The sequence below is a fragment of the Coregonus lavaretus genome, assembly GCF_964263955.1.
Source record: "Coregonus lavaretus genome assembly, chromosome: 15".
NCBI classification, from domain to species: domain Eukaryota; kingdom Metazoa; phylum Chordata; class Actinopteri; order Salmoniformes; family Salmonidae; genus Coregonus; species Coregonus lavaretus.
Window position 1 is genome coordinate 45107070 of NC_140002.1, and position 9130 is coordinate 45116199.

Genomic DNA, 9130 nt, shown 5'->3' on the forward strand with positions numbered 1-9130 from the left:
AGAGAGAGAGAGGCAGGCCAGATTGACACAGTGTTTGAATTATATCGACCATGCACAGCATTCCTCCAAACTGGCCTATGCCCGCAAGCAGAGCGTGAGTGAAATGCTGATTAAAAAGACTTGTTTAGTATTCCCTCCTCCAAGTTTGTAACTCTCACCATTACAATAACAGGGGAGGTGTTGTGTCGAGAAAACGTTGCTAATTATGCTGTGAGACCAAGGAGAACCGCTGACGCTGTATTTTCATCATAAAGGTTTAATCATAACAAAGGGTTACAGCGTCGATTTACAGATACCTGCAGATATCTGGAGAATAATCGCCCCGTCTCAAATATGATTATTCTGCTCTCCTTTGTCTCAACCTAGTATTTATAATCTTTACCCTGCTGTGGGTGGTTTCCCACACAGACCAATCACCTGTCTCCACACAACAGACTTCCTCTGTTCTATGGGGTGTCCCCCTAAAACTACTCCCCAGATGCTCCCTCTAAGCTGAATAAACCTCCTGTCAGGTTCCATTTGAAAACGTTAGCAAAGTCATAATTCCTCAGATACTACATATTCCCCCCTTCGAGACAAATTAAGTCTCAAAAACAAACAGAATAGGATTATGACAAATAATCTCTTTTATTGAGTATTTTTAACAATAAACCAAAAACACATTTTTCTATGGAGTGTAAATACAATTAGTATGAAATATGAACAAATCTCTATGGAGTGTGAATACATTTCTATGAAATATGAACAAATCTTTATGGAGTGTGAGAGCGAAAAACCTGTCTGGCAGCCTTCTTTCCTCCAATCCATCCATCAATCAAGACAGTAAAATTCTCTCACGGCCCCTCTGCCCCAGGCAACCACCTAAGTACTCCAGATCAATTCATAAATCTTTATCAATGCATTTGAAACTATGATGCAATTTGAATACACATGAAAGCCTCAGCAAACAAAATACAATCCAAAATGTCCACACTCAGGCTGGTCGACCCATCGAACCCTCCTGTGGATTCTCTCTATCCCTGCCTAGACCCCATGTCCCTAAGCATGTCCAGTCCATTCATATTCTCCTTTCATATTGTCCCTTCATATTGTCCTTGTTTGAGTATTTGAATCTCTACATATTCCCCCATATGCTTCTGGAAGAAAAGAAAAGACCAAACAGTATCTTTTGCAAAACAACACATTCAAATTAAAACATCAATATCAACTAAGAATATAAAAATTATATATAAAATGAATCACATTCTATTTCCCCCTTTGATTCATAACAAAATACTAACTATCACCACTAGTGTCACTACATTAACTCTCAGTCCCAACTCTAATCCCTCACTTTCAAACTGTTGATTTAAAAAAATACACTTATAATCACCTTGATCTTCCTGCTGGGAATTGTAAATATAGATACTACAATCACCCTCAATCTTCATTCTTCTCTCATCATTCAGCAACGCATACTTTCTCAATGCAACTGCTCCTAACAGATCTAAACTCCTACCATATCTATCTTCCCACTGAACTCTAAATTTCCCTTCACCACTGTTCTCTCTCTCTTACTACTAACATTGAAGCTTAGCTGACTGTCCTAGAGTTCCTTCAACCCTAGTTTTCTTAACTTTTTTTTTTTTTATCTGACTTTTCTCCTAACTTTTTCAAAAACCATTTCACTGATTTATCCACAAATTCCTTTCCCACTAATTTTAAGAAAACCATTTCACTGATATATTCACAAAATCCTTTCCCACTAATTTTAGGATATGTGATCGGGTAATCCCCACCTGCTTATGACTTCTTTACACACAGACTTGGCAAACGATTGAGCATCTTTTAGCCTAGTTTGAAATCCTATTCACCTCTTGGTGTAGGAATGTAACCAAGAATAACAGTCACCCCCTGTAAACATTATTTTTCAGACAGATTGTCCTCCTTCCTATGATATAATCAACCTTTTCAAGCAAATATGATTCCCAAAAACCATACTCCTTTGTAATCTTTCTCCTAACCTTAGCCTTCTTTCAACATTAGCTAACCCCTAGCTTCCTAAATCATCAGACCTAATAGGTCCAGAGGCGCTACTATCAACCCCTCATGGTTTCTCCCCAAAACAACAATTGATTCCTACTCTAACGATTTTTTCTATTGTCTTCAAAACACCTGCTTTTGAAAGTCCTTCAATTTCTGGTTCAATCCCTTGAATTGCTTCATCTTTCAAATGATACTCATTCTTCCAAGGAGGTCTTCCTCCTCAAAATCTTCACTGAGATTTCCCATCCAGAATACTAAAGACAAATCCATCTCTGTCATCATCAACAACTGGTCAACCTTTTCCTTTGGCACTTCTACCAGACAGCCGTCTGGTGTACATCTTATTGTACAGTTCAACTTACACAATGCATCTCTTCCCAACAATGCAATAGGTATATGTTCTGATACCAGTATGGGTATTGTAATTTTTTCTTTGATTTTTATAGCAGAGCTCAATTGGTTCCTTAAGAGTAATCAGCTGTTTTACTCCCTCGAATCCCTATCCTAATTAGTTGATTTTACATAGTGAGATGTGTAACCTCTTCAGGCTGAACACAGATAAAAGCTGTTCCGCTATTCACCATCACTTCTCATGGTCCTTTGTTTTCACTTCAATTGTTGGATCTTTTTCCCCTAACTGGTGCTACCAGCTGACACCCCCCTTTCGGATCTTCTGGGCACCCCTAGAATCCTTGCTCCTTGTCCCTATAAGGGTTCACCTGTCCTCCAGATGATCTTCACTTGCTCCTGTATCTTCCTCTGAAATTCCCTCTGATGTTTCCTTCTGGCCCATTGCACTCACAGCAAAGTTACCAACCTGTCCACAATCATAACACACTTCTGGAGATTGCTGGAAGTATGGCTTCAATCTTCCTCCTCTTCCTCTTTCTAAATCTTCTCGTCCTCTTCCTCTCCAATTCTGTGTCTGTCCAGAAACTATCTATGGATATGAAACAACTTGTACCACTAGTTGTGGCTGGTACAATTGCACTTGACCTTGTTCAGTTGAAGCTGTGGCAGTGATTGTTGATTTAGTGCACACTGATTCTTCATAACCAAAGCTTTTCTTCTCCTTCTTCTTCTCCCCCCAGTTGTATTTCATCAAGTTTTCTGAGAGTTTCTTGGTCCTGTTCTTTCTAGTTGTTGACATATCGGTATTCTTCAAAGGCTTATATTCTAAGCTCTGTCCTCGAAATATCATCTTCCATCATCTTCTTACTGGTGCCCTCTTTCCTTGGCCTCAATGTATACTTCTCCTCCAATTCTTGGGATCCTTTTCTCAGCAGTTTTTTTCTCTTCTCTTCTGTATCTTCAGCTTCTTGAGTTGTTGTTCCAGTTCTCATTGTCTCTTCTAAATTATTCCCCTTATCCAGGCATAATACACATCAGTCTATATCTCTTTCTATTTCTTCTTTACTAATCATTGTAGAATAAAATCCTCTTGAATATGAAGCACCTTTAATCTCCAAATCTTTATCACTTTCTCCATCTTCACTTTCCTCAGAGATCGAATCTCTAGTATCCTTCTTCCTTCAACTTCCATCAGAGATCAAATCTCTAGTATCCTTCTTCTTTCCTCTCTTGCCAACTTCCTTCTAATCACAGAGTCATATCCACCCATGATCTCTTCTCAATCACTCTGATCATCATCATCATCTTCTTCATCTTCATCTTCAAGTTCCATCTTCCTTAACCTCATTCCACCCTTAGTTTCCAGACATCTCGGTTTCTTCCTACTTTTGGAGTTTTCTTTATCTTTATGGTCGTTTCTGCTTCTCCTCTCTCTATTATTCAATCACTTTCATCATGTTGATGACGTCAGGGTTAAGATTCCCTTCCACTAGCTATGGTTGTTCAATGTCATGCCAACTTTTATTCCCTTTTCCAGATAACCTTTAGTTAATGGTATTGCAAGGTTTACTATTCTCAACTATATCAACAGGTGTAATTACTTTCATAGTTCTGATGTCCTTTTTCCCCATTGTAACAACAATTTTTTTATATTCCTTTATTGTGAATTATTTTTATTTTAGACTATATAGCTTATAGTTTCCTCCCAAATTTTTTTCTCCCCAAATTAATTAATTAATCAATTTATTTATTCATCAATTTATTTATTTATTCATTTTATTTTATTTTACCAAATTATTGATTAGTGGCAATCTTACCACATCCAATCAGGAAATTAAATGAAAGTAGTCAACTTCAGAGCAATCCCAAAAATAAAGAACTATAATCCTGCAACACTACAGTACTCACAAACCCCATTGCTTAATAAGCACCCAATTACCTTAATTTTACAGAATAATGTCAGTACTCAATTCCCCCCATATCTAATCAAACCCACTCATGCACAAAAACTCCAATATGCAATTCTTATTTTCATCAATTGATCAGTCTTTTGCCAAGTCCTTGTCATATTGTCATAACATCAAATATGCTAGGCACACAAAATATCCTGTATGGGAAGGTACGTTTTGTAAATAGAAGAGTACTGGCCTTAGTTTGACTGGATCCTGTCGCAGCAGACTCTGTCGCATCACAACCTGTCGCGTGATGTACATGTCAGCACTTCCTCTCTCTCTCTCTCTCCTCCTTCCTCTTATCGTCTCTCATATGACAGAATAACAAAGAAACAGACAAGAATTTAGTAGTTCATGCACTCACTGAGTTATTTCAACCATTCAATATTCCTCTAGTCACATTCGCGCTAAGAATTAACTCAGGAATAGTATAAATAGCTCAATAACATTTTATTTTATTTATTTTATTATTTTATTTTATTTTTAATCCGTCAACATATCTCTAGTTTATCAATTCAATAGGTCTCAAGAAAACAGTTTCATCGTCAAACAACAGCCGATTTAACAACCAGAATACACTATTAGTCTCTACATCTCTCTCTCTTTGTCTGCTCTCCCCGCAGCTCAGTGTAGGCAGGGGAGTGGCATATTTACCCCTACGTAACTCTAAAGTCATAAAATCACGCGCATGCGTAGTTCAAACACCAATACGATTTCAGCGTGGACGGAGCTCTCTCCCAGCTCTCTCCAAGCTAGACAACAGAAAGTTAACAGTCCCGCTGTACTTCCTCTCTTTTACCCCTCATTGACAAACAATAACACTTAACAGAGCTCACAAACCATAGGACACAAATCCTACACTATTCTACACACAATTTAAGAGGCTCAATCCATTCCTATGGACCTCTAAGGTACATGCAGCATGTAGCATGTATAATTTATCATGTATCATGTAGCATCTAGCATGTTACCTCCATTGCGCCATATAATTCCTTTGTTCCTAAATTTATGCTAACACGAGGTCCACGGAAATTCAATGAGCGGTCACATCAATCATATGATTCGTCAACCACATGTTGAGCGGTAACTTGCAACCGAATATATATACCACAGCCTCAAGTCCCCTGGACTCACCTAAATACACCTAACATGTTTTTAGGATTTTTGGCCCATCATATAATGATTGCCTCCTAGGAGGGCTACCGTAGATTCGCAACGGTTCTAAGTTGTACACATTTACCTTGGCCTTATTCCTTTCAATCTATTCTTCTTGAACTTTATTCAAGCAAAATATCCCTATAGACACTCCCCCCTTTTTGCGTTGTTTACCAGCGCAAACAAATTTAGAACGGACTCCTATCCCACAGCATATAACCAACAACGCACACACGCAAGTTCTTAACGGTGCATTCATTCAACGCACACACACAGACACACAAACTAACCAGAGCCCAAAGTGGTGACAAAACTCACCCTTATCTGCCGGACTCCGGAGCGAAAGTCAACTCGGCGCCCATGAATGAAACGCTGAGAAAAAACGCAATTCGTCCAAATTCCTCGTCGCCATTTTGTTGTGTCGAGAAAACGTTGCTAATTATGCTGTGTGACCAAGGAGAACCGCTGACGCTGTATTTTCATCATAAAGGTTTATTCATAACAAAGGGTTACAGCGTCGATTTACAGATACCTGCAGATATCTGGAGAATAATCGCCCCGTCTCAAATATGATTATTCTGCTCTCCTTTGACTCAACCTAGTATTTATAATCTTTACCCTGCTGTGGGTGGTTTCCCTTACAGACCAATCACCTGTCTCCACACAACATACTTCCTCTGTTCTATGGGGTGTCCCCCTAAAACTACTCCCCAGATGCTCCCTCTAAGCTGAATAAACCTCCTCTCAGGTTCCATTTGAAAACGTTAGCAAAGTCATAATTCCTCAGATACTACAGAGGTTAGCAATTTTGGGGGGGGTTATGATACAGTGGCGATTTTAGCATGTAAATCTTAGTGGGGCAAAAAATATATATATGTTTTAGATGCATGCCAGCAAAGCCACTACACAAAACTAAACAATACATTAATTGCACTATAACGGTGACAAAAGGTGCCCACAAACTGTTTTTATTTTTGTTTTTTGTTTTTACGTTTTGTTTTTGTCTATTTTTCTGGGGGGGGGGGGGGTAGATCAGCTTAATATTGCAGATAGATTGTTACTTCCATCAATGTAATTGTCTGCATCACTTCCAATCCCCCATGTTTTATATATATACAGTGGGGGAAAAAAGTATTTAGTCAGCCACCAATTGTGCAAGTTCTCCCACTTAAAAAGATGAGAGAGGCATGTCATTTTCATCATAGGTACATGTCAACTATGACAGACAAAATGAGATTTTTTTTTCTCCAGAAAATCACATTGTAGGATTTTTAATGAATGTATTTGCAAATTATGGTGGAAAATAAGTATTTGGTCAATAACAAAAGTTTCTCAATACATTGTTATATACCCTTTGTTGGCAATGACACAGGTCAAACGTTTTCTGTAAGTCTTCACAAGGTTTTCACACACTGTTGCTGGTATTTTGGCCCATTCCTCCATGAAGATCTCCTCTAGAGCAGTGATGTTTTGGGGCTGTCGCTGGGCAACACGGACTTTCAACTCCCTCCAAAGATTTTCTATGGGGTTGAGATCTGGAGACTGGCTAGGCCACTCCAGGACCTTGAAATGCTTCTCACGAAGCCACTCCTTCGTTGCCCGGGCGGTGTGTTTGGGATCATTGTCATGCTGAAAGACCCAGCCACATTTCATCTTCAATGCCCTTGCTGATGGAAGGAGGTTTTCACTCAAAATCTCACGATACATGGCCCCATTCATTATTTCCTTTACACGGATCAGTCATCCTGGTCCCTTTGCAGAAAAACAGCCCCAAAGCATTATGTTTCCACCCCCATGCTTCACAGTAGGTATGGTGTTCTTTGGATGCAACTCAGCATTCTTTGTCCTCCAAACACGACGAGTTGAGTTTTTACCAAAAAGTTCTATTTTGGTTTCATCTGACCATATGACATTCTCCCAATCCTCTTCTAGATCATCCAAATGCACTCTAGCAATCTTCAAACGGGCCTGGACATTTACTGGCTTAAGCAGGGGGACACGTCTGGCACTGCAGGATTAGAGTCTCTGGCGGCGTAGTGTGTTACTGATGGTAGGCTTTGTTACTTTGGTCCCAGCTCTCTGCAGGTCATTCACTAGGTCCCCCCGTGTTGTTCTGGGATTTTTGCTCACCGTTCTTGTGATCATTTTGACCCCACGGGGTGAGATCTTGCGTGGAGCCCCAGATCAAGGGAGATTATCAGTGGTCTTGTGTGTCTTCCATTTCCTAATAATTGCTCCCACAGTTGATTTCTTCAAACCAAGCTGCTTACCTATTGCAGATTCAGTCTTCCCAGCCTGGTGCAGGTCTACAATTTTGTTTCTGGTGTCCTTTGACAGCTCTTTGGTCTTGGCCATAGTGGAGTTTGGAGTGTGACTGTTTGAGGTTGTGGACAGGTGTCTTTTATACTGATAACAAGTTCAAACAGGTTCCATTAATACAGGTAACGAGTGGAGGACAGAGGAGCCTCTTAAAGAAGAAGTTACAGGTCTGTGAGAGCCAGAACTCTTGCTTGTTTGTAGGTGACCAAATACTTATTTTCCACCATAATTTGCAAATAAATTCATAAAAAATCCTACAATGTGATTTTCTGGAGAAAAAATATCTCAATTTGTCTGTCATAGTTGATGTGTACCTATGATGAAAATTGCAGGCCTCTCTTATCTTTTTAAGTGGGAGAACTTGCACAATAGGTGGCTGACTAAATAATTTTTTTCCCCACTGTATCTCAGACTGGCCAATAAAAAGAAAAGATTAAGATGGGCAGTCTGATATATGGCTATTTCTTTGCAACTCTGCCAAGAAGGTCAGCATCCTGGAGTCGCCTCTTCACTGTTGACATTTTTCAGAACAAGAATAGACTGATGAGTTTCAGAAGAAAGTTATTTGTTTCTGGCAATTTTGATCCTGTAATTGAACCCACAATTGCTGATGCTCCAGATACTCAACTAGTCTCAAGAAGGCCAGTTGTATTGTTTCTTTAATCAGCACAACAGTTTTCGGCTGTGCTAGCATAATTGCAAAAGGGTTTTCTAATGATCAATTAGCCTTTTAAAATGATAAACTTGGATTAGCAAACACAACATGCCATTTGAACACAGGACTGATGGTTGCTGATAATGGGCCTCTGTACGCCTATGTAGATATTCCATAAAATCAGCCGTTTCCAGCTACAATAGCAATTTGCGTAAATTTTGTCATTAAACTTTGTCATCAAAGTCTGGCATTCTCTGGATTTATGGTGCTTTCAAGACAACTGGGAACTCTGAAAAAAACAAGGTTGAATCATGACGTCAGTGATCTTCAGGTCGGAGCTCTAGAAAGAGGCCCCAGTTCCCGACTTGGAATTCCAAATTGGATGACCGTTCAAAACTTATTTTCCCAGTCGGAGCTAGTTCTTTTCAGAGTTCCCAGTTGTCTTGAACTCACTGAAGTCTGAGATTTCCCAGTTGAGAGTTTCCAGTTGTTTTGAACATGGCAGAAGTCATGCTGGATTGACAGCATGGCCAATGTATTCAACCTTTTCTGGCCTATGGTGTTGAATGTTAATCCTTTTAAGCTTGGAAAAGAGACCATTAAACCCAGACTTGGACCACACACCCACTCCACTGAATAGCAGGCTAGTGATTGCTTTGCAACGCTTGCAGTT